The following is a 24,703-nucleotide window of genomic DNA, read 5'->3' on the forward strand; positions in this document are numbered from 1 at the left end:
AGGCCGGGGGAGGCGGCGGTGGGCGCGACGTCGGCGGCGGCGGCGGCGGCGGCGAGCAGCGGCAGCTGCAAGTTGGGCTGCAGGGGCAGCGCATACACTACAATGGCTGCTGGAAAGAGGCGTAAGGAAACAATTTCCAGGCCCGCCGCGTCCAGCCCGAAATATGAGAAAAAAATTATTAGAAATTCCGCGGGCGGTGTAAAGGCGGCGGACGGGCCGGAGGGAGGATGTTAAAGCCCCGCGGTGAGTTCTCCCGGGGTCCGGGGCGGCGGAGAGGCGTTTAGCGGGAGAAATATCAGGGTTATTTAAATTATGGGACGAGCCGAGGGGGCAGAGGAGCGGCGGCGGCGGCCGGAGGAGGAAAAGTTCGGGCTGCTCGCAGCCCTGCTCGGGACCCCGGAGCGAAAAATAATAATAAAAATAAAAGAAAATAGTGGAGTGGGGCTGCGAGGACGCCCGGAGCCGCTCCTGACAGGGCAGGGGGCGACGCGGCTGGGGACCCGACGGTGAGGTCGGTGGGAAAGAAAAGGAGAAAACGTCTCTCCAGGGTCTGGAAAGTTTGAAAAGTTTTCCTCCTCCTCCTCCTCCTCCACCTCCTCCTCCTCCTCCTCCTCCTCCTCTCTGGTGCTGTGAATATTGTGACAGCGGCAGCGGCGGCAGCGAGAGCGGAAGACATTAGAGACCCGAAAAATAAGGGAAAAATTAATATAAATTCGGTTTTGAGAGTAAACTCTCCGCATTTTCCACCAAAACATCCCGGAGGAAGGTCGCTTCCCAAAGGGCCTGGCGAAAACCCGCGGTCGGCAATATTTGGGGGGCACTTGGAGTGACTTGGGGGAACTTTGCCCCTTTTTCAAAAGAGGTTTTTCTTTTCTGGAGAAATGAATTTGTTTTCGCCCTTTCCTCAGGTGGGCGAGCCGGGTCGGGGTGCGGGGTCTGCGGGGAGGTGTGAGCCCGGGTGAGTGGCCGCGAGGGGGGAGGGGAGGGGGTGCTAAATGAAAGCAGGAGATCGGCACCGAGCAGGGACAGCTTGTTGTCAGTATCATAAACAACCAAAATGGAGGGAGAACTCAGGCATATAACCAAATAAAAATTTTTAAAAAATCGCAAAAAATCCCTAAAAATCCGGGATGCTCCCCCTTTTCTCGCTAAAGGTAAAAGTGTGAACCGCCTTTCCCCTGAAGTCCATTTTGACTTTGCAGAGACCAAGGAGTTAATATTTATTTATTTTTTAAAACTTTCGAAGAGCAAAAGCCTTTTATAACTCAACCGACAATGAGAAAACGTGAAAATCCGATGCTGGAGAAGCGGGGGGAGGGAAGGGGGAGGTGGTAGTGCAGAAACTGCCTAACTTATGGGTAATGTGGACTGATCTGAGATAAGATAAACACTATATTTGCTATTTTATAACTCCTTTTTAATGATCTTTGCGAGGTTTGGGCTTTTTTTTTTTTTTTTTTTTTTGGTGGAAAGAAAGTGATGCCATTTTCTTAATAGAGTTAATATGTGTGATTGGAAGTATAAACCTTTCCGGCTGTAGGTCGCATTTTCGTCGCGTTTGTTCTGCAGGTTTTGTTAGTGGCTCCCTCCTTTCTTCAGTCTGGGCTCTTGAGAAGTGGGGTAGAGAGGTGACACCGCGCAGGGCGCCTGGAGTGCGAGGCTGGCCACCTTTTGGGGAGGGTGGGGAGTTGTGTGGCTTCTGCCTGCCTCACACGTCTGCTTCACCTGTTCCTGCTCACCAAGGAATGTCAGGCTGAGGTTTTCTGGCTTTATCTGTGTACAAGGGTGGTGCTCTTGCATCACATGGATGCTAGTGAGAAAGTGCTGCTGAGGTTGGGTCCACGTGGGATATGGGACCGAGCAGGGCATTTTAAAGGGACAGCTTCTCTTTTCTTAGGGTGTGCATCCCTTACACAACTCCTGATGGGGACCTCTTCAGAGGCGCTGGGAGGGTGTGGCGAGGGGAGAGCCTTCTCTTTCCATGACTCAAGGGCTCCCACCTTTAGAGTGTGGAGGGAGAGGAGGGATAAGCAAGCTGAGCCCAAGGTGTATGTGTGCATGGCTTAGTCTGCATGGCTTAGTCTTGCTTTGGAAGCTGATCTGGGGAGAAACTGTGGAAAAATGAACTAGAAGTAGTTTAAGGTGTGTGGTGTCATGGTGCACCCTTATTGACCAGTTATGGATTCTGTGCAGTGAGATCAGGGAGCTGTGTGTGCCCATAAGATGATTTTACAGCCATTTTGTAAAATACTTAATAAGCCATGTGGCCTCAAGTGCATAGCAGCCTTCTAGTGGGAAGCTGCACACAGGGCTGAGGGTGCTTTCCCAGGACAGGCGGGACACGTTAGGGGGCTCACGCCCCAAGACCGAGGAAAGCGCTGCCTGCATGTTCATTTTTAAGTCCAGCTGATGCATATGCCGTAATCTCTTGCCTTTAGGATGAAATAGTTTAAAATCCTGAGACCTGTCAGTATGCATCTTTGGAATTTTTTTGTGTTATTTAACAGGAAGTGTTTACTCATTGTAAACAACTATCAGCTGTCTTATGTTTTAGCTATCTGTAGTGTTTTTAAAATTTAAAATGTGCTATATGAGTTGTTAGCTGTTCTCTGTTGGGATCAAGGTTAACCTGCAATAGAAATTATTTGTGTTACTTTTCACAGGTATATGGTGTTTCTGAAATAAACAGCTATTTTCCTTTTTTATGACTTATAGAAATGGATTAAAGTTAGGGCTAAATTGTCAAGCTTCTTATATGGGATGGAGGGTGTTCTTTTGCCATACTGTATAAGCACATTTTATAGTCTGTGATATAGTAACTTGTGTTTATAATTGAGCTCTTCTCGGTGCCTTTTTGTAACTCTCTCCATAACAACATTACATCCGAAGTATTGGAGTACATCCTCTCTGGCTTCTCATTTTGGAAACAATAATAAGAATTCATTTTAAAAAAATAATGTCATGAACCACTGTTAAATCAAAACTGATTAGAAAGGGATTAAGCTATTAATCGAGAAGGCTAATACTCCTCACATAATCTTCTATCCAGAGGTTTCAAAATGCCATCAGTACTTGCAAAACCTTTGAGTTTTATCTTACATTTTCATTGTTTTGTGTCTCAAGACAATTTTACTGGCTACAGTCAAAATTATGTTTTGTGTTCAAAATAAAGGAGACTTTTAGATCTTGAGTAGTTGCCACTTTGACAAACCAGATGCTGCTATCAATAATTCAGTCTCTGCAAGAGTGAGGGGAGAGTGTTTCCTTCAGTTATATTAGATCATTGAGTTGTGCAGGTTGTTGAGACACTTCAAGCTATGATTGGTTTGTTGTACCCTAAAACAAAAGGGCTGATACTGTGATTTTTTGTTGTTGTTGTTTGTCATGTAGTGTGATACGAAACTACATGTTTGGGTTTTACTGGACTAACTACTTCTCTAAATTAGAAATATTCTCAGATTGGAAAAACCTAAAATCTGTAATTCCTTAGAGAGTTCAGTTTAGGTAAAGGTGCAGCCCAGTATCTAATTTGAATTGTTTGTATTAAGGGTTTTTGATGCCTTAGAAATACTAACTGTTGAACAGCCTTTGTTTGAAGCTACTATTGAATTATACCAATAATCTAGGGATATTGTATATCCAAACTTTTATTTCACTTAGGATTAGAGAAACCTCATAGAGATTCTTATTTAAGATTTATGTGCTTAATTTTGCTATTCAAAATTCTATAAAAAATTTAATGGTTTTGAAAGATGATTAGTAGGTGTAGGTAATATTGATAATATTCTATATCTGTATATTCATTGTAACCAAAATATTTTAATAAGCAAGCATTTTACACCCAAACTTATTAGTGAATTTGCTTTTAACAATATAGTTTAAAACTTTTAAGGATACTTTGCATGTTTTAATAGCAATATGGGGACTTTTCCTTAATTTTTAAAATAATCCTGGTTCTCACTGGATACATTTTGGTTTGCCATTGTGGAAATTTATCTTTCCAAGGATTAACTTGTTGTTTTCTGAATTAAATGTTTTGTTTGTCCCTTAATTGAGGTTTGAAAAGTTAGGCAACTAAAACATTTTTCTATACCTGCCTTTAAAATTTTGTTTCAGTAGTCTCTTGAACTGTCTAATCCCACTGATATCCTTGTAGGAATGTTTTAGTGTCTGTTATTTAGAATCCAGTTCTTTGGGAAATTAAAATAATGTGAAATCTTATCTTTCACATACACCTGCAAATACACATTCAAGAAACAGTTTTAATCACTTCATTTACACTGTCTGGAGTATATGTTCTTTTTTATACTTTTGCAGATGTATAAGAAATAAATATGAATTTGTTCATTTTATATTAGTAACATCTTAGATTCCTTAAATATTTGAGTGAGAAAAGAGTTTCAGAAGAAGAAAACTGAATCTGCCCAGCAAAATCTAAGAGACTGAAATTTTCAAGGCAAAAGGGCTATAAATTGTCCCTTGAGCCATTTTTAAAAGTTTTAAGAACCTGATAAACACCTTTTCTAAAACAATCAATATTCTAAAAGTGTATCATTACTACCACAAAACAAAGTGAACCTTTAATTTCTTTAACAGGAATTGATGTAGGCAGCATGCTTGACCTCTTAGTGTTCAGATAGTCTTGGGGAGGCATGCACAAATAAGTTAAGTATGAGGGCAGGGTCTGTCCCACTGATGAACTGCAAAGTTAGCCATGGTCTTGGAATTCATATGTGGGGGTTCTTTTACATTGTACCCTAAGAACACTTTCGGGATAACTCATCTTTGCTTTTTATGTCTATTTCATTCCCTAAATTTTTTGAAATATGCAAACCTGAAATCATCATGCTGTTGCTTTTCCTTTATGTCAGGGCATCGTTTATATATATTTTACAAATTTAATTTTTAATTCTAATTTGAGAAATTAAATAAAATTTTAGATTAAAAAGGTAACAGTTATTTTTGTAAAAGTGTATAGTTATTGACACTTGAAGTTATGAAAAGTATATCTGAATGAGAGATCTAGAAATTATTAGAGAATCATAATTGGATTTATATATTTAAATTGACCCACTGGCCCGTGGTTTGCCGTCTGCCCAGTGTGTATACCTGTCCCTGCCTTCTTTTTGTAGGGTGGCACTGACAGGACATGGTAGTGATGTGGGACAAAGTAAAGTACTGGACTGTTTCTGTTTTGTGTGTGCAGTGGTACTTTTGTCTTAAGGATTTTGTTCTTTTTTAAAAATGATTATCAGAATACAAAAAAAGCATAGAAATGCTATCTCATTTTTAAGAAATGAAGTGGTGTGATAGTGGACGGAAATTGTTAGTGTTTGAAACTCCGTGGGTGTCTTGTGGACGGAATCCCTACAGCAGGGGCAGGGTGCACAGCAGCCGGCGGTGCCACGCGCGGCGCCCGCTGTCCGAGCAGAGTGCTCGCAGGGTGCGCCCAGCCGCGGGTCGGGCTGGGAGGGCAGCGGCACGAGGCTTTCTTGCACCTTTATGTGCAGTCTTTTCCGTGCTTAAAAACATGGAATACCTAGAAATGTGAAAGCTTGGGAATCAAAAGTGTCTTTTTGATGTATTCTAAAAACAAGAGTTTTAAACAATAAAAAAGTGTGTAAGAACAGCAAAAATGTGAGCTAAAATGTTTAAAATTGATGGTAGAGAACTGGGTAGACAACAATTTCAGAATAAAATGACAATTTTGGCAAATTTAAAATTCAGCCTGTGTGAATACAGAATAACTAGAATAAAGCAAAAGTTATAAATTTTAGTGAAGGAAAGTGATAATTGGGGGAGATCTGTAAAAATATTTTTAATACAAACTGCGGTATTCATAATGAGCTTTAAAGAATAGATCTTCAAAGTATTTTCTCCTTGTTCTAGATTTGGATTAAACTAAATTAACTTGTAAGAATAATTTGTAATGCTCATTTGGAGTTCTTTTAAAAAATAAAAGATTATTTTCTATTATTTTTAGAAAATTTTAAAGATTGTTTTAAATATGTACTTTTCTGAAGTGTTCTGAGACTCTTAGAAATTATTAAAAATTATATTCATTGTTTATTAGAATGTTTAAAACTTACCTTTAAGTTGGTGGAGTAAATTTTAAAACCTTAATCTAAGAATGGCTTGTTTGGTGGACTGTCTTAAGGCAATTTAAATATTTTTTAAAAGACTTAATAACATTTAAAAAGTTTTTTATAAGACAAGATGAAAATGTTTACCAACAAAGTTATTAATTTCTGGCATGTTTTTAGGTGTGTACTGGTGATTCAAGGAATTTTTCTTTATCATTTATTAATTAGATATTCCTTTTTCCAAGGGAGAATTAAAAGCTGTTGTTGCTATATTCCGCAGTATAAGTTGTCCTTAGTATTGGAAGACACTCTGAAGTGCAGGAGGCATCTTTTCTTTTAACTGTTAGAAGTCCTCTTTAGCTTGTGGACGAGAGAACACTGCAGAGTCTTGAATTCTACCTTTTTTGAGAATAAGAGTCCCATATTAAACTTGCAGTTATTAAATATTTGAATTATTTTCTCAAACCAGCATTGGAGTTGCACATATACAGGTTGGTCATTTATGATCTATTTATGAATATGAAAATATTAATTCTCAAAATAAATGTTATAACTAAACGACTGGCATCTGACTTTTTAAAAAATTGTATCTCTGTAATCTAGTCAAACATTAGAGCCTTTAACTTGGAGGTACATTTTTGGAGACTCAGATAGAAACCAGCTAGAGAATGAGAAATTGAACCTTTTGGACTGAAAGGTAAACTTCTAAAGTGTCATGCTCACTCTTGTTTCCCTAAAGATACATTAGTCAACACTGATTGGCTTAGTTTTGATCAAGAGAATTTTAAGAAATTAAACCTGGAAGGAAAGTCAGGGTAGTTCAAGTGTACAGGTTCAAAACAACACCAGTTAAGTTTTAATCTACTAGATTTTCTCACCAACTCGATTTTATTTTCTTGTGTTGTCTTAGTGCTAAAGTTACGTGCCACTCGCATTACTTCTCATCCCACCCTAAGGGGGTTGTAAGCAGCTGGTATTTTTATCAACTGAAGGCAGTGAAAATACCACTTTGTAGAATTCCTTTTCTTGTGTTGCATTTTGCATTTCCTGAAAATAATTTCTTTACTTACTCCATTCCAAAGAAAAGAAATTAGCTTCACTACTTCAAACCAAATTTGTATAAATTTGTAGTTTATGGGAGAGTTGTCATTTTTTATGTATTTGGATAAGATTTATCATAACCTTAAAAATAAATATTAACACAACCAGCATATCTCATTGAAAGTTACACCTCATTGAAAGTGAATTTGCTTTCTTTGTACTTGTAAAATCCTCTTCTAGAGCTAAGCATATGGTTTTTTGTGTCTTTTGATATTTTGCTATTGTTTAAGATAATTCAGTAAAATTTTAATCTAGGCTGTGTTTCTTTTCCAATATTAGTAATATTTTATTTGAAGATCTCTATTCACATGCGTATAATTTCAGCATTGGAACAGAACTGGACATTTAATAAAGTAGGTTAATTATGTCACGAGTAGTAGAAGCAGCTCCACGAGTTCGTGGTTTTGCAGGAGTGTAACATGTTTCAAGAAGGATGGCGCCTGGACGTGTAGGTCACGCCCACTGGGGTTAGTGGCATTGTATCCTTTTTCTGTGCTTCATAATACCTGATCATCGTTAGATCTAGTTATACAAATAACTGACTTAACTGTTGTAAAGTGTATGTATCAGGCTTGTCCTTTAGTATGATTTGCTTCACCTTTCCAGGAAAAGGTCTGAGACAGATGCTCTTCAGCAATAACTGGGCACATACCACATTTAAAACTTGCTGTGTACAAAACATATTGCCTTCGTTTACCCAAATCAAAATAATGATAGATTATTAAATAATAAATTTAATTAGACATAGAATGAGGTTTTAATGTTTACCTGAATAATTTGATTTACTGCTGAACCTTGAGGAGTAGAAGTTAGTGAACGGCGTGTGTACTTGTAAACCTCTGGTGGCCTGTAAAAGGTCTGAGGTACCTTTGGCAGTGACTAAAAATATTTTTTTCAAATGATGAAAACTAATTCGAAGATCTTAGTATAGTCAGTTATTTTCATTATGTTTCTAAGCAAAATAGTGATGAATGAGGTAGTACTTGAGTGACTTGTTTTTGAATTTTTAATCATTAAACATTTATTTCATAGTGATTTTCATAATTTTTTTAAAAAGTAGTATTACAGATATTTTCCTTAAAAGTCCTTCTTTCGGGGATTATAACCTGATTTCAATAGTTACAACTCTTAATTCTGTAAGTAGTTTAGTTTCTTTTAAGTATTCCTGTTCCCGGGCTCATGTTGTTCTGCAGTTCTTGGGGTGGGTCACTTGTAATCATTGTCTTCAGTGACTGCTAATGCTGGCTAGAGGTGCAGTCGCCTTGCTAGACTGTGGGTCTGCTGCGATGCCTCTGTGTAGCCATGCTGGGTTCCCCTTCTGCTGGTCAGCGCAGGAAGAGAAAGGGAAAGCCTTGCCTTCTGAGGAGCCCAACTGATCTTGTTCAGAAACGGATTCATAATAGCTGTTCTGTGGTGCACGCTCCCTCTGCCAGAATTAAAGGGAATTTCTTAATTGAAACCAAAGTACCTGCACACCAAGGCGCCTCGCCTCGCAGGCAGCCCCAGCAGCACACTGTGCCTCCTTGGGCCGTCCCCAGCTGCTGCGTTTGTGCTCACCTCAGTGCTGCCACCCTGTGCGCAGAAGCGTGTGCAGGACATTTCCTGGCTCACGGTCTAGCTGGGAGATGGACATGCATGTCGAAGCTAGCGCAGAAGATACCGTGATGCACGCTTCTTCGTTGTTTGTGCAAGTTACCCAGTTCAGAAGTATGATATTTAACTTCAAAAAATGAACAGAGGAAAAATTTTAGGGTAACTACCTTTTTCTGTTTCATCTGTCATTGCACAAAAAAAAAAAGTAGCATTGGACTAGTCTAAACCTGGCTTGAAACTGCTCGAGTAAAGATTAGAGACTCTGATCCTTTAAAGAGGAAAGATGTTACAAGAATGTTTTAAAAATTTTAGCCAAGTTTTATTCAAAAGTTCTTTCCGAAATCAAAACCAAAAATGAGTACAGAAAGACTGTTTCTGCTTAGAAAGAAAAAGAAACTTAACTTGATTGGTTAAATTTTTCCCTGAATCACTAGCCAGCATGACTTTTGAATTATATCACCCCAAATATTTTGAGTATTAATGTTCGGCTTCGGTCACAGAATAGTTCGGGTGGAGCCCAAGCTTCTCCTTTACCTATGTCGTCTCATTTCATCGTCTCATTTCATCGTCTCATTTCATCCTCCCAGCGCTCTGTGAGACAGGAGGGACAGACAGAATGTGGCTGTAAGAAGCATTGGGGAGTTCAGAACCCGGAATTCTGTTACTTTTTATAAACAGGACTTTAGAATGCAAAAATACCAGAAACTAATTATTATAAATAATTTATTAGTATAAACTTAAATATGTCCATGTTGAGATAATGTAGTTACAAAATTGTATTTATGGCAAAACTTAAGTATTCTGGCATAAAAGTGAAACCTAGTAACAAGCTAGGAAGTGCTCTAAGTTTGTTTATTTTTAAATATACATAAAGAGGGATTGGGGAGATAGCTTGGTGGTCTAAGCGCCTGCCTGGCCAGCACAAGGTCCTCAGTTCAATCCCCAGTACCACATGCTGTGCTGGCTCCAAAACCAGGTGTGGTGGCGCATGCCTGTAATCCCAGCACTGGAGAGGTTGAGGCAGGAGGATCACTGTAAGTGCAAACTGCACAGCAAGACCCTGTATCAATAAGTAAATTTTTAAAAATGTGTTAAATACACATAAAGAATGCAGATACATATTTTAAGTGTACAGTTAAAGGGAAAGTGTATTAAATGTCTAAGTTAAAGGATGTTTTCAAAGAGAGAAACCTGTACCTTATTTAACAGTAAGCATCTTAGGCACAGTTTTATTACTTTTTAGTTTAAAACATTTATTACAAGGGCATATGATTTCAGAATAACGAATCAGCATTTCTTCCTGAAGTTTTCGTGGCTTTGGCTCCGTAAACAGCACGCCTCTGTGTAGCAGCAGCTTAAAGTACTATTCAGTCTGTATCTTGTAGGCGTTGGGTCCTGAGGTAGGTGTGGCCTTCCCACCCAGGAGGTCTGAAGAGCTTAACGCAGCATGGGCCTGTCCCAGCGCTGACAGAATTCTGAGGCCAGGTTTCCCTGGTGTGACTCTGCGTAGGTCAAGGGAATCCGGGGTTTCTTTCCTCCTCCTTGGCATTCCCACAATCTGTAAATAGCCCTTTGAAATTTTGTAAGAACTTGACCAGTGTGGGAATTCTGATTAAACACTGAATCCAGATTGGAGTATTAGTACCTTGAGACAAAGAAAAAAAAGTTTAAAGTCTGCTTTCGCTTATTCTTTATTTTAAGGCAACCCTAAGCTTACTTTGCTAGGGCAGTATAAGAGGTATAAAGACTGCCTGAAATCACAAGATTTTATAGAGTGTTTTAAGATATGAGTACAGGCTCCACGTCTCTCTTGCCAAGCTTCAGGAGCCAGGCTACTGCCAACAATTAGTTGTACACTGCCATCCATTCTGCTCTCACAAGCGAGGTCAAGCCGTGTATTTCAGGGGTCTCTTTACTCTAGCCATTTGGTGGCTCTCCATGTGTTACTACTCACAGTCCAGACTTGAGTAATTTTATTAGCAGTCTTCGGTTTCTCAGGCCCCAGTGACTGTTACTCTAGTCTTTCTCAGGCCCCCACTCGGCTGTTACTCTAGTCTTTGGTGGTCCAGCTCCTGCTGACCTGCAAGGCCAGGAAGGAGAAGCCAATTAGCCTCGCAGAGGAGGTGGCCGGAGCGCAGGGCCCTCAGAGCACCCTGGCATGCACAGTGCACGCGGAGCAAGCCTGAGCCCAGGCTCAGGGAGCCGGAGGGGGCAGGCACGCAGAGGAGGCCAGGGCGTGCCCGGTCCTGACCACCATGCGGGGGGGAGGCATTGGTTCCGTGACCGAAGGACCTGCTCAGTCGCTAGAGATAGTGATGCTCTTAACCTGTGTCTCCGTACTCGGGTCTAGTGCTCATTTGGTTTAGGCTTTTGGTTTGGGTCTTTCTGTTTGTTTTTGTGTTTTGGTTTTTGGTTTTTTTGAGACAGGGTTTTGCTGTGCAGTTGAGGCTGGCTTCGAACTCACTCTGTTGCCTGGGCCGGCTTTGAGCTTGCAGTGTTCTCCCAGCTCAGCCTCCCGAGTGCCCGGCTTCTAGCGCTTGTGCATGTGACCGCTAACTCAGGACTAAGCCTCCTTCTGCCGTCTTTCCCGCTCTCCCACCAGACTTGCCTGGGTCATGGAAGACTGGGGCCCTCAGCACAGCTGCTCGCTGGCTCTTCTTTGCTCCCTCTGGATCCCTGGGCAGCAGCACCCAGCCTTTGGGGCAGCCTTGAGGAGCTGCTCAGGTTGGGTGGCTCAGTCCTGCAGGTGGGCATGGTGTGTGCATGGCCTGTCTGGGGCGGGCTCCTGCAGCCCCGCACGCATCCGTGGGGCTGCTCGCGCCTCAGATCCTGCCCGGCTCTTCATCCTCTCAGCTGTTGTCTTCTTACTCCTTCTCCCCCTCTGTGCGAGAGGATGTCTTTCCTCCTGTGTCTTCTGTGATTGCGCGAGCTCCTGCCGCCAGGCAGAGCTAAGCCGGATCCCGGATCCCACGTGTGGAGCAGAGGAGAGCGGGCGGTAACCAGAGTGCCTGTGGGTTCTAGCAGGCGCTAGGCTGATAACAGGAAGGAACCCAAGGGGGCCGGGGCTGGGAGGAGGGGCTCTTAGGGACAGAGAGCGGGAAGGACCTCGGGTTGAGGGACCTTTGTGCAGAGGCCTTGCAGGCCCCAGAACCCTGGGGGACAGGGTGAGGACTCCGTACCTGGGAGGCAGAGGCCCAGCTGGGGCACCGGCCGGAAAGCCTCCTGGCCAGCCATCTTCGGCCCTCTTTGTTTTGGGGCACTTTTAATAATTTTATTGAGAAGGAGTAGCAATGAGATAGTTTCAGAACAGGTTAGTAGTAGTTACAATAATTAATACATCGCATATTGTTGTCTCTGTAGCAGTTGTTCCTAGTACAAGATGCAGACACGATATCTTGTCTCAGCACTATTAGTTCAAAACCTTCTTCTCATTGAACTAAGAGAAAGTAGCTGTATATTTATGCTATTTTGTACGTACATACAGATAGATAGATAGGTATTTATTTATTTATTTACTTTTTCCCCAGCCGGCTTTGGAGACTAAGCCAGAGTGCGGTGGACCTCCCGCACGGTGAGGCTGCCCTTTATGGCTGGCGGTTACCTCTGGCCCTGGCGTCACCCCATCCTGTGGCTCTCTGCCCACGGTGCATGGAAAGCCCAGGCCCTGGGCTGCGTGGTCTGTGGGGACACTGCAACGCCTGCTCAGCACCTTCTCACCTGCCCGGGAGTGTCCAGCTGATGCAGCAGGGTGGGGGCTGGAGCTCCCGCTTTCCCTTCTCCGTTCTCCCTGAAAACTGGACACAAGGAACTCTGGGGAGGAGGACTGTGCTGGGCTGTGTTGTTCTGGGGCGTCCAGATGAGGCCTGTGGCAAAAGGAGGCCAAGAAAGCCGGGAGCAGCAGCTCAGGCTCTTTGGGGAGGTGTTGGCACAAGAGGGTGTCGCAGGGGAGCGCTGAACCCGTGCAGAGGTCAGCAAGAAGAGGCTGGGGGGGGGTGGTGGCTGCAAACACAGCAGGCAGCAAGGCGGGGCAGGCAGCTTGGCCGGCTCAGCTCTGCTGTGCCCCACCACCCCACCCCTGCCCAACAGCCTGGACAGACCCTCACTCACAGCAGGCCTTGCCTGGGACTAGAGACAAGCCCATGTGCCCAGAAGGGCAGAGGGGATGAGGACAGAGACACGTGGAGCACCAGAGCCGGGGAAGCCGAGCCCCAAGAGACTGAGGGAGGGAGACGCACACTCACTCAGAACGGCATCTTCCGTCTCTGAGGTCCGTGTCAGTTATGTTTGGATTTCTAGTAGAGGAGAGAAAAGGGGAGCAGGAGGTGAGGACGCACACACTTACACCCGGAGAGGGAGAGGGACGGACAGCCCGCTCCATGCGTCTTTGCCCTCCTCAGGGAGGAGCCCAGCGCGGAGGCTGGTGTTGACACTGACTCCACATCCAGGGGAAGAGAGGCACAGCCAGGAGGTGGCAGGTCCGGGACACAGGTGTGCCAGCCAGGATGGGAGAGGGACACGCACTCTGTCCCTTTCTGGGCCAGAAGGAGCACTGGGCCCCACCACGCTAGAGCCTGTACGCTCGGTGCTGCCCACGTGACGCCTCTGAGCACAGGAGCTGCCTTGCAGGAAAGCTGAGTGTGTGGGAGTCGGTCTTGTCCTGGTGTCACCTCCCACCTGCAGCCCTGGGCATTTAGGAAGGTCTGAAGACCAGAGCACCCTGCGCTGTAACTGCTGCTGGCTTCGGACCGTGCTCTCGGCAGCCCACCACTCTTTGAGGAGCTGGCTCTGTCCCTCTTGTCCTGTGCTGGGTTCCCACAGAGAGCTGCTCTGGGCTTCCTCTCCCCTGTGTCCTTGCAGTCAGGCTGAAGTGGCCTCAGCGGCACTGTCCCAGCCGTGGGGCAGCCTGGGGTGTCCGCGAGTCGCTCTGCCCACCTGCAGTCGCAGCCCGCCTCCCTGCCCCAGTCTCTGGCCCCTGGTCCCTCAGGTCTAAGGATGAAGAACATAGGCTCCTGACGGGATGGGCTCCTATGCTGCTCTGGAGTAACAGGAGCCTGCCAGGACGGTGCGCTTGCTCCCTGCCCACTGCCGAAGGCCTTGTACTGATGATGCCTTCAAACTCTCCCGGCATCTCCCCAGATCCTAAAGTGGTGCTGTGGTTATTCTGTGGTTCCCAAAGGGAGAAAGGGTATACAGGGTGTTTAAGTAGCTCAGTGTACAAGGAGAGAAGCTCGGTGAAAAATGCTCGTCATAGTGCCCAACCACTACGTGCTTAAAGGTGGCTGTTTTCTAAACAATCTGTGTGTCGTAAGAAACTCTAGCTAATAACGACAATAGCTGTCATACAAGTGTAGCTGGTAAGAGTCATTAGGTAACTGCCCCATGGCCACTGAGAAAACGGAGTGCTGTGCATGCACCTTGTCGCGGCTGCTCTACACCTCGAGCCTTACCCTACGCTGCCTCTGTCTCTCTGGCCCTGGAGCCCTCTTCCCCTGCCCGCAGCTCATGGTCTGCTCCAGCCTGCTGCACATTACACTGTGCTCGTCTCAGCCACTGAAGGCTCACAGCCTTGGCCAGCTCTGCCACCCCGTGTGGCTCGCAGCCTTGGCCGGCTCTGCCACCCTGTGCAGCCGACTGTGCTCTCCTCCAGGCTCACTTCTCCCCCATCCCTCCGAATCTGCTCCACTGCAGGCTCCCATCCCTGCGTAGCCATGCCACTTCAGCTGGGGTGCTGGGTGCTGTTTGGCATCGGCGTCTAGACATACGTGCGCTGCTTGCAGGCCCACGGGCACTTCGCCTGGTGGTGGTCTCCCCATTCTGCGGTTTTGGTCCCCTGAGGCAGCTCCTTCACCTCGCTGGATGGTGGGCTTTCCGCATGTCTTACAGAGTGTAACAGCACCTAGCCGTTTCATGCTCGCTATTGCTGGTGGGCTAGAGGTTCAAGCTCTCTCCAAAAATATTTGCTGCTAAAAGTAATGTGTATCTTGAAGGCCATGACCACTACAGGTATTTGCTGTTGCTTGTGCATCCGTGTCCCCTTTCTAAGAAGTCACTCTTAGGCTTAGGTAGCGCAGAATGGGCGCTGACTGGCAGGGCTGAGGCTTCCTCGTGAGCCCGACTGTTTCTCAGTTCCCAGAAGTTGTAAGCGTCATACCCCAGGTAGATCGCTTCTGTCAGCACTATGCACCGGCTTTTCATAGGCACCCACCAGGTTTGTAGCATGTGTGTTTACTCTGTAAGCCTAAGTACAATTCTGTCTTTAACAATAACTTTTGACTTTTATTATAGGCTAGTTTAAAGATACACCAAAGTAGAGGAAACAATAGAGCGCGTCCTCCTCATCCCCAGCTTCCGCGCTGCCGGCAGGGCTGTGAGCATCTCCTCTCCTGCAGATGATCTTGGTGTGAAGTTATTTCCTGTTGTGTGTATGTATATTTTTTAGTATTTCCAGTAAGTATAAACTCTTTTAAAAGTATCATCACAATATAATTAACTCACCCCATCAAAGTACCTGATTAGTGTTGGAATTTCCAGTTATCTCTTAATTTTTGTTGTCAGTTTGCACAATTCAACTCAAATGAGGCCCGTGCCTGTACTTCCCTGATGTGTTGGTGCGTCTCTTATCATTTTTGATCCAAAGGTTATACCTTTCCATTTTTCTCCCTTAAACTTAATTTGTTGGAGAAGTGGAGTCCGTCAGCATTTTACGTTTGATTGTGCCCTGCAGCATTTCATCCAGGTGCGCGTCTTGCGTGCTGCCTCCCTGCTGCGCGTTGAGCGCTTCGTCCCCATCTGCTCTGGAGGATCGAGGTTCTGCACTTTCCATCTTCTCAAAAGCAAATTTGGAAAGACTTAACGTGGAAGCAGTACATGAAGTGAGTGCCGGAAGCACAGGCACAGCGAGGCTGTCGGTGAAAGTACTGTGAACTTGTAATGTTGTGTAGCATACGACTTTGACAGTGTGTGCGTTTGTGTCTCATGCAGTGTTAGCGCTCTCTTCATAAAGCAGAGGCCAGATACTAATACAGCTGTATCCTTCTGGTTGTGTCTTCTTTAAAACCTTGTAATACTTCTTAAAAATTGAATTGGGAACATCCTTGTTTCATATCTTTTTTATTTATCTCAACTTTCAATTTAATCTTAACCTGTTAATCTTAGTTTTTTAATTTATAAAATCTCATGTATCTACAGGTTGTTTCCTATTCACTTATGCATTATTTCTATGTATTCTGAAAAGTTGGAACTTGGCAAATGAGTGTCACAGTTGATTTTGCTTTGTTCTACTTGTCCATGTTGGGTGTTTCCAGTCTTTAAATGATGCATTTATGAATGGTCTTTTGCATAATCTTTTTTTTTTCTTTTCCTTTCGCAGTACTGGGGATCAAACTCAGGACCTTGCACTTGCCCAGCATGATTTAAGCCTCTGAGCTAGATCCCCAGCTCTCGCATAATCTTTATGGGAATGTCAGGCTATTTTCTATAAGTTCTTAAGTATGGAATGAATGGGCAAAAGGATAAATTCCCCTTTTTTCCTGGCAGTTGTCTGACCATTTTGACCTCCTGGAAAGACTTCCAGCACCAGTAGCTCATGGGAACATCCTTCTCCTTGCCTATCCCAGCGTGGCTACTGCCACGTAAGAAAGCAGAGCCACTGTCTGTGCCTTCTGCTTCTCTTTTCTGCATTTATCTTTCGTATGTTTCTCTTTCTTACAGTCGCTGTGTTGCCATCAGCAGGTCTGCCATTGGCCTAAGCAGATAATTTTCTCTTCACAAGGACTCTGGTTATTGAACTTGCTATTACTCTGCCTGAATTACTGGCACTGAAGGCACGTGCTACACACCTGATAAGAAAGTAGCACCGTCACCTTCGTTGTGCTCCCATGTGCCTCCGCCGTCACCTTCCTTGTGCTCCCATGTGCCTCCTTTCCGGCGCTGCCCTCTGTCTAAGAGCGCTGCTGTTGCTGTCGTGTGTTATACAGTGTTACAAGTTTGTGTTGATGCAGAGGGAAATACTAATTTCCAAACTGGATCAGGATTTGCAAAGCAGACAAATTAAAGGAGAAGCTGTTTCTATTTCCCAACAATTTACTTTTTCTTTTCTTTTCTTTTCTTTTTGATGAAATGGGGATTGAACTCAGACCCTTGCACTTGCCAGGGAAGCACTTATTCTACTGAGCCATCTCCCCAGCCCCAGTTTGCTTTTTTTAAAAAATGACTGGAATTGGCACCTCAGCTCTCTGAGGGATGTCAGTTGAAAAATCTTGAGTGTGAGGACCACTTGAGAAGCTGTCATCAGGGTGCTCCAAGATGGAAGCACGTTAGCAAGCACGCTCACCCTCACGTAGTGGTCGCAGCACACCGCCGTGCTGGGCAGCCCAGAACAGCCCTGCCGGCTGTGGCCTCCCAACTGCACCCTGCTGACTGCACCCCACCGACTCCCGAGCTCGCCAAGCCCTGCTTCTCTCCCACCTTGCCTTTGAGCCTGGCGCACCTGCTTTTCTCTTGCCTGTGTGTCCCTGCTGGTCTCCCTTACTTTTGCCTGCTGCCACCACGCTGGCCCTAGCTTGTGTTCTAGGCCATTCTGCCCACCAACTCCCTCTGTACCTGCCTTTCTATACCCCACTTTGAATGAATTCTTTGCCTCTGCCTTGTGTGTTTGTTCGTATCTCCAGGTGACTAGGGACAGTGGTGCCACTAGGTGATGCAGAAATGTAGGAGTAGTGGTCCAATCCCTGTCAGGAGTTGATCCCCTCATCACCCTCTAACTTTGTCTTGGGACAGTCTACCCCTCCTCCCCCTGCCGCCCCGCACCAACCTCTCAAGGTCCTCTAGCGCACCAGTCTGCATCTCTCTGTCTGCTGTTTCCTCTGCTAGAATGTTCTTACCTCCAACAGCTGTTCCTCCGTGAGCTGCTTGCTGCCCTCTCCACCTTGGTCACTGTCTGTGCGTGCCTCCTGGGCTGGTCACAGTCTAGTTTAGCATCCATGCATGCCTCCTCCTCCTCCTGCCCTCTCCACGTGTGGTATGGGTTCTGTCCCTTCCGTTACCCTTTTTCTCCACCTGGCCCATCTTGTTCACATTTCTGCCATCTCTGAAAGACAGGAAACATAGCAACACAGAATTCTGTGGTTTCCACCCCTTTCCCTTCAAGAGGTGACCTTTCTCCCAGGAACAAGGAGTGCTTAGGGCCTGGATTTTTCCCGTAATGCTCCACCTGAAAAGGTTGCTCCATGCTTATCAAAAGCCTACACGAAGCTAATTCAGAAGGAAGCAGCCTTGCTTCCCTAGCTTCACTGCTGCTTCCTGAAACATCCTCTTACTTTCACTTCTGTGACAGGCAGCTGTCAAGTGGGCTGCCGCTCGGGGTCTTCACTCTGTGGCTGCCCTTAATTCTTGCTGAGTGCTGCTCCCCATGCCGTGCTCTTTTCAAGCAGTGTCACCTAGTCCACACACGAGTAGTGCTTGACTGTCTCACTTGACAGCGAGGAGCCTGAAGTGGAAAGGGCTGGGTCACGCCGAGCCAGAGCTGTCCACACGCCCTGGGAGCCTCTGGACAGGCTTGCTTCCACACGCACAGGAGAGTCTACCCAGTTCCGGCTGCTGCTGGACCTGCGAAGGCAGTGGCCTCCAGCTGCTTGCAGTCCAGTCCCTTCCACAGCCCTCCGCCTCATGCCTTGCTCGGGCCACTGTCAGCTCCAGCCGAGGAAGGCCTGACCTCTTGGCACGGCCCCAGTGCACAGGCTCCCTGCCTGCAGCCTCTGCTGCTCCTGTGTGGGGGGGGGGGTGCTCTCCCCGCTCCATGCTACCCTGCCCAGCTCCAGCACCCCTTGCTCCTCCCGGCTCTGTCCTGGTGGCTCTTCCCCCACAAATTGCCCTCTTGGAAGTGAGGAAGAGTCTTTCCTCCTTGTGAGTACTGAAATGTACCTAACCTATGCTTGCTTCTGGCGTTTCTCTGTGCGCTAGTTTATGTTGTCAGTAGTGATAGCCTCCTTGTGGCACACCCTCCCAGTAGGCCACCAGCTCCTTGTAGCTGTGAGAGAACACTGACTTGCTAGCAGGATGTCTGTCTGCTCCGGGGCTCATCCCAGCGAGCCAGCGCACGCTGTGTGCAGGCAGAGCTCTGCATGCTGAGGCGAACTTGCTAGCCGTGACCACCAGATGGCACAGTGGCTGCAGCGTTTTCCTGTCTGTCCAGCATATACCAAGTCAAGAAAGCGCAGTGTCTTCTTGATTTCTGGGTACACGAGAGAATCCAAGAGGATTTTCAAAGTTAAACCATTCTGTCAGTTCCCAGTTACTCACAGGGGTAATCAAACAAGTTGGGCAGCCATTTCCTTCTATGAATTCACTTGGCTGATGGGCTAGAAACCTTCCTCGTTGCCTGCTCTTCCTCCTTCCTTGCCCCTGGCTGTTCCGCTGCCCTGCTGCACCCCGCCTCTAGGCTGGGCGTGCAGACGTGGGCACTAAAAGGCATGGTGTCTGCCTTGTGGAGCCCGTGTTCGGTGGCATTCGCAAAGAGCAGCGGAGGGCACTGTGCTGCAGACAAAACCGAGAGTTCCGCTCCCAATTTTGTTGCCCCCAGAGTCCTTACCCTTCGCCAGCATTGATCAGCCTACGTGTGCAGTGTGGATTGATGCTTTCCGTCCAGCAAGAGAAAGGCCACCGGTCGGCACTGCGCGGTGACTGACTTTCAGCGTGGTGGCCCGTGGGCCTGCCCTACTGCCCAGCTACCTGGTCACGAATTAGCTCCACTTTCTTCATGGTTAAAGGGAACGGGGTTCACAGAGGACAGGACTGTTGTCCAGTGTTGACAAGTAGCTATGTGGGAAGTCTCCACTCTGCTGTGTATCATTCATTCCTGTGTGGTCAGTGTCAGTGAAGTTACCTGAAGCAGAAAAAAAAACATGGTTTAGAAACGTTTCTTCTGCAACATGAAAGCAAGAGTGCAAAAGTGAGACAGCGCGTGGTGGCGTGCACCTGTAACCCCAGCCCTTGGGAGGCTGAAAGCAGGAGGATCACTGCAAGTCTGATCTGGGTAGTGAGACCCCGTACTAAATACATAAATTTAAAAAAATTAAAACTTGGATGTTTTTCTCTTGTTTAAAAAAAAAAAAAAAAGAGCATAAAAGTTACAGAAGCGCAGTAACTTAGAAATGTCAGGTTCCATGCCTTGCTCCCTGCTGGCAGAGCACCCTCCTGCGGTGGGCTCCCAGGCGAGTGCCACCGTCTGCCCCGCCGGGGCCACCTGACCCTGAGCCTTCCTTCCATACCGCTCTCTCCGCCAGCCAGGCCCGGGAGGCCAGCCTCACCTCTGCGGGCTCCTCTGACCCTTGCGTCAGTGAGGAGGACAAGCAGCGTGGTGCGAGGGAGACCTTCCCGCAGTGCGCACTTCGGAGCATGGGGTCTCCATGACTGTGTGCTTCAGTATGGTAGATTGTATTCTATTATGTACGTGTTTTCTCTGGCTTTCAGTAATTATAACATTTCACACGTACATTATCATCTCTTACGGACCACAGTGAAGCTCCCAAGCAGAAGCCTGTCTTCCTCTGGGTAGTCAGTAATCACATATAGCCCAAATGATTGTTCAGTTTAACTTGTAAGGTCCCCACGGCTTCCCATTTGTTAGCTTTACCTGAGCTGGGAACTGGGTTTGCCTGTGGCCGTTAGTGCCTTGAAAACGGAGGTGCACCCTGCCTATGTGGCCGAGTGGGGAGCTTGGAAGTACTCTTCAACTAATGGCTTTTCATGTAAGTCTTCCGTTACATGTGAATGCAGTCTTTTCCACAGGAAATATTATTCCTCTTGTCTGTCTTTCTCTTGAACCTGTGGTATGAGACAGGAAGGTATTCCTTTTTGTAAAATCCACCTCAGGCATCTTGGGGCCATGCTTATTTCTGAGTAACACATGGTATGTCGTATAACTCATGGGTTACTGTACTGAAAGTGACTATGGAGGGTTGTGCTTGCATGCCTTTGTACCATTGCAAAGTCAAGGAATTGTAAGTTGACCTTTCCTAAGTTGTCTTTATTTAAAAAGATCTTACAGAGGCTGCAGTCAGACACTGCAGTGGGTACTTCCTTGGGTATTTGGTGAGTGGAACCCATCCCAGAGCTGCCTGCCATGCACAGGATCTGCTCCAGTAGAGTATATTCCTGGAGCCCTTAAGTCATGCATCCAGGGGCTGCTCAAGTTCGTGACCAACAGGTGAGCGACCCTGGCTTCCTCTAGCATGACAGCTGAGAATGTGACTCTTGGAGCCGCCTGGACATGTGCCCTTCATAGCAGGGGCTGCCCTTCATAGCAGGGGCTGCCCTTCGTAGCAGGGGCTGCGCCTAGTAGCAGGGGCTGCCCTTCATAGCAGGGGCTGCCCCTCATAGCAGGGGCTGCCAGCGGCTGACATTTAAACTGATATTCCTCACGTTTTCTTGGCTTTTTTCCCCCTCTTTATTGAGAAGAGATTTTAGTTCAAATCATTTCTTGTATAAAAAATTTTAGCTTCTCAGTTCTCAGGGTTTTTTTCATGTTTCAGTAAATTCATATGTAGATTTGTTTCTTGTTTTTAATACTGGGTTTTTTTCCAGTATAAAAAGTTGGCCATTTTTTCATTACTTTCTTCAGATATAGTTCATATTATAAACTACACATGTGGCATGCGCAGCATTCCCCCTGGGGACACAGGTGTTCTCTGAAGCCGTCGCCAGTGAGGACTGGGAGATACCATCATTCTCAAAAGCTCGCTCATGCTCCTTTGTGAAGTCCTTCGCTTTCCTTTGCTGCCTTCTGTCCCCACATCACCCTGCATCTGCTTTCTGTCACTGTGGTGCATTTTTAGCTTTCTAGACACTTACATAGATGGACTCATCTAACATATACTCTTACGTGACATCCTTCATTACGCATCACGAGTTGGAGGTCTGTCTGCATTACTGTATACACCAATATTTTATTTCCTTTCATTACTAATTAGTAGCCTGTTGTATGAATCTACTATGGCTTATTCATCTGTTTACTCACCGATGGATATTCACGTTGTATCTAGTTGGGGTTTTTTATCATTTATTTATTTGATACAGGGTCTCAATACACTCACAGTGCTCTTCCTGTTTCAGCCTCTCCAGCGCTGGGATTACAGGCGTGTGCCACCACGCACAGTTTCGGTTGGCCGGCTGGGCACCCAGGCCCGCACGGCATGTGGTACCAGGGGTCAAACCTGGGTCCTTGCGCTTGCAGGCGGGCACTTAGACCACTGAGCTCTCCCTTAGGCCGGGTATCTAGTTTTGACTATTACAGAGCTGCTGTGGCTGCTGAGGTACAGGTCTTCATGGAGGCACGTATTGGCATAGCTGCTCAGCGCACACGCTGCTCCGAGATGGCTGTGCCATATCCAGGCATGCACTTAGCTTCTCCAAGTCACCCCACTCTGCCCTTCCTGCCTGTGCAGATAGGACTTCTGCTCCCTCCACATCGGCATCAGCACATCACAGCCTCAGATATTTGTGATTTTAATTTTAGTCACCCTGGTGGGCAGAGGTCATCAAGCTTGTGTCTCATTGCGGTGTTCGTTTGCTCCACCTAGTGACCAGCGAGGTTGAGCACTTTTCACAGGCTTTCTGCCTTCCATGTATTGTCATTGGTAAATGAATGTTCTGATTATTCATTTTTCAAGTGTTTGTTTTCTTATTGTTGAGTTTTGGAAATTCTTTATTCTGGAGTCTTTATGTATATAAAATTCTTTATTAGATATCTACTTTGTAAGGGTTTTGTTCTAGTCTTCTGGTGGTGTGTTATTTTTCATTGTCTTAACAGTATCTTTTGAAGTACACTTTTAAGTTTTAATGAGATCTAATGTATCAATTTGTTATCTTACGGGTTGTGCTTTGGGTACTGAAAACAATTTTGGAGTATTTATTATTCATTTATTTGGTACAGGGTCTTGCTACACAGCTCAGACTCATAGTGATCCTCCTGTCTCAGCCTCCCCAGAAGTGGGATTACAGGCTTGCGCCACCATGCACAGACTCGGAGGCCAGCTCAGTGTGCCCAGGGTTCTGGGGCCGGTGTGGCATGTGGTACTGGGGAATGAACCAGGGTCCTTGCACCTACCAGGCAGGTACTTAGACTGCTGAGCTATCTCGCCAGTCCCAACAATTTTTGAATGACTCAGAGATTTTCAGTTTTTTTCTTCTAGAAGTTATGTAGTTTGAATTTTCTATTTAAATCTGTGATGTAGCTGTGTATGTTGTGAGATCCTTGCTTGCTATGTGGACATCAAATTTTCCAGTAGCATTTGTTGAACACCATTATCTTTGCTAGAACTACTTCTACAATTGTGAAAGTAGAGATGTCTGTATGGCACAGTAAAGCCTGAAGCCTATGTCCGCTGCCCTTTAGCTGTAACTTGGCTTCATGTGTCAAGGGACAAGGGCCACTGAGGTGCGTGCCTTCCACGTTTGCGGTCATAAGTGTGCACACTTGTGTGCTCTGTGTATGTGCTTTTGCATGCGATTCATTGTTCTTAAATTGCTCTTTTTCATGAGATTTAATGTTCTTAAACAGAATGATTCTTAACAGCGCCATGGTTAGTGTATCATATGGACATACAATCGTGCGTTCACCCTTTTTATGAGAATCCATTTTATTTTAAAGTATACTTTGATCATGAAGCAAGCCTTTCTCAAAACAATGCATAAAATATACTTTGAACATCTCTGTACTTAAATCTTTCTATTAGGTTTGCTTTAATTTTTAGGATTATCAAGTCAGTATCTATGGTTGTGTATTTGCAGAGTATATTACAGAAAAGTTTCAACAATTTGCATTCTCACTAGCAGTAACTAAGCGATTTCACACATGCTTTCTGGCAAGTTCTCTGTCTTGGTCAAATCCTCAGGGATACCCCGTACCCTCTCTGCTTAGCTCAGTGGCTACTGAGCCTCTGGCCAGGTGCCTGCTCTTGCTCCGACCAGGCCCTGGACCCTCCCTGGCCCTGACCAAGGTGAGAAAACTCCTTGTGTTTCTTGCCTCTGCTACCAGAGAACATGGCGGGGTAGACACACATCCTCCTAGGCCTGAAGCGCCCTGTTTGTCCGATCCTGAATGTCTGGATCAGTCCTGCGCTGCCTTGTTTCTGCAAGAGTGTCCCCACCACTGGACCCTGAGCACCCCTTTAGCTACCCACAGTGCTGTCTTCAGGTGTGGCGTTCTGTGAAAGAAAGTACCCTCTCGCCCCTGCCTCCAGAAGCCCCTCACCTTACCAAGCCAACTCTCCTGCTGTGTGCTGTGCAGTTTCTCGTCTCTCCTCCCCCGTCCCCATCTCTCCTGCACTCGTGTCTCATCCAGCCTCCATACCTAAGTGGAGACAGCTTTCCAAGAATTTCAGGCAACTCTGTACCCCTTCACAGCTTTACCTGTTTGTGGGTTTAGTCGCCTTTTTCTTCCTTGGCCATTTTCCCCTTTGAAGTACCTTCTTCGAGCTCTGAGTCATGGTTGTTAGGTTCTGGGATGAGTTAGCCAGTGATCTGCTTCCACTCCGTCCTTGAAAGTAAGCTACCGGACTGCTTTGTTTTTCTTCCCCTTAGGTGGGTGGGCTTGTCACGGCCAGACTGCACGTACCCGTTCTTCTGGGAATGTTACTCAGCTGGTCTTGCTCTTGGCTGTGGAATTCTGTGTCTCTTTCCAACAAGCATTCTTTCTCCCTTCCTGCTTACCTCCCCAAGTATTGGTTATTTCTCAGTGGCTCTGACACACACACACGCACACATGCACGCACACGCACACCCCCGCGGAGGGCTTTGTCAGAGGAGGGCACCTAGGGACGGAACCCAGGGGTGCTAGCAGCACTGCACATGGAGCAGCATCTCCAGCCCTTCTAAACTTGTACTTGTAGGTGGCCTCACTAAGCTGCGGAGACTGGCCGCAAGCTTCC

At 46.0% G+C, this 24,703-nt stretch overlaps 1 protein-coding gene across 2 annotated transcripts in view; it reads left to right on the top strand.

Annotated features, from left to right (window-relative positions):
• Nucleotides 1-96: 96 nt before the first annotated feature.
• Plag1 (PLAG1 zinc finger) overlaps nucleotides 97-24,703 on the top strand; it is a 46,036-nt gene continuing 21,429 nt past the window's right edge. For both annotated transcript variants that reach the window (XM_023717743.1, XM_023717741.1), the window contains exon 1: nucleotides 97-243. The gene's annotated coding sequence lies outside the window, so the exon portion shown is untranslated. The remainder of the gene's footprint in view (nucleotides 244-24,703) is intronic.

Source organism: Octodon degus, unplaced genomic scaffold (assembly GCF_000260255.1).
Source record: "Octodon degus isolate 3935 unplaced genomic scaffold, OctDeg1.0 scaffold00054, whole genome shotgun sequence".
Classification (NCBI taxonomy): domain Eukaryota; kingdom Metazoa; phylum Chordata; class Mammalia; order Rodentia; family Octodontidae; genus Octodon; species Octodon degus.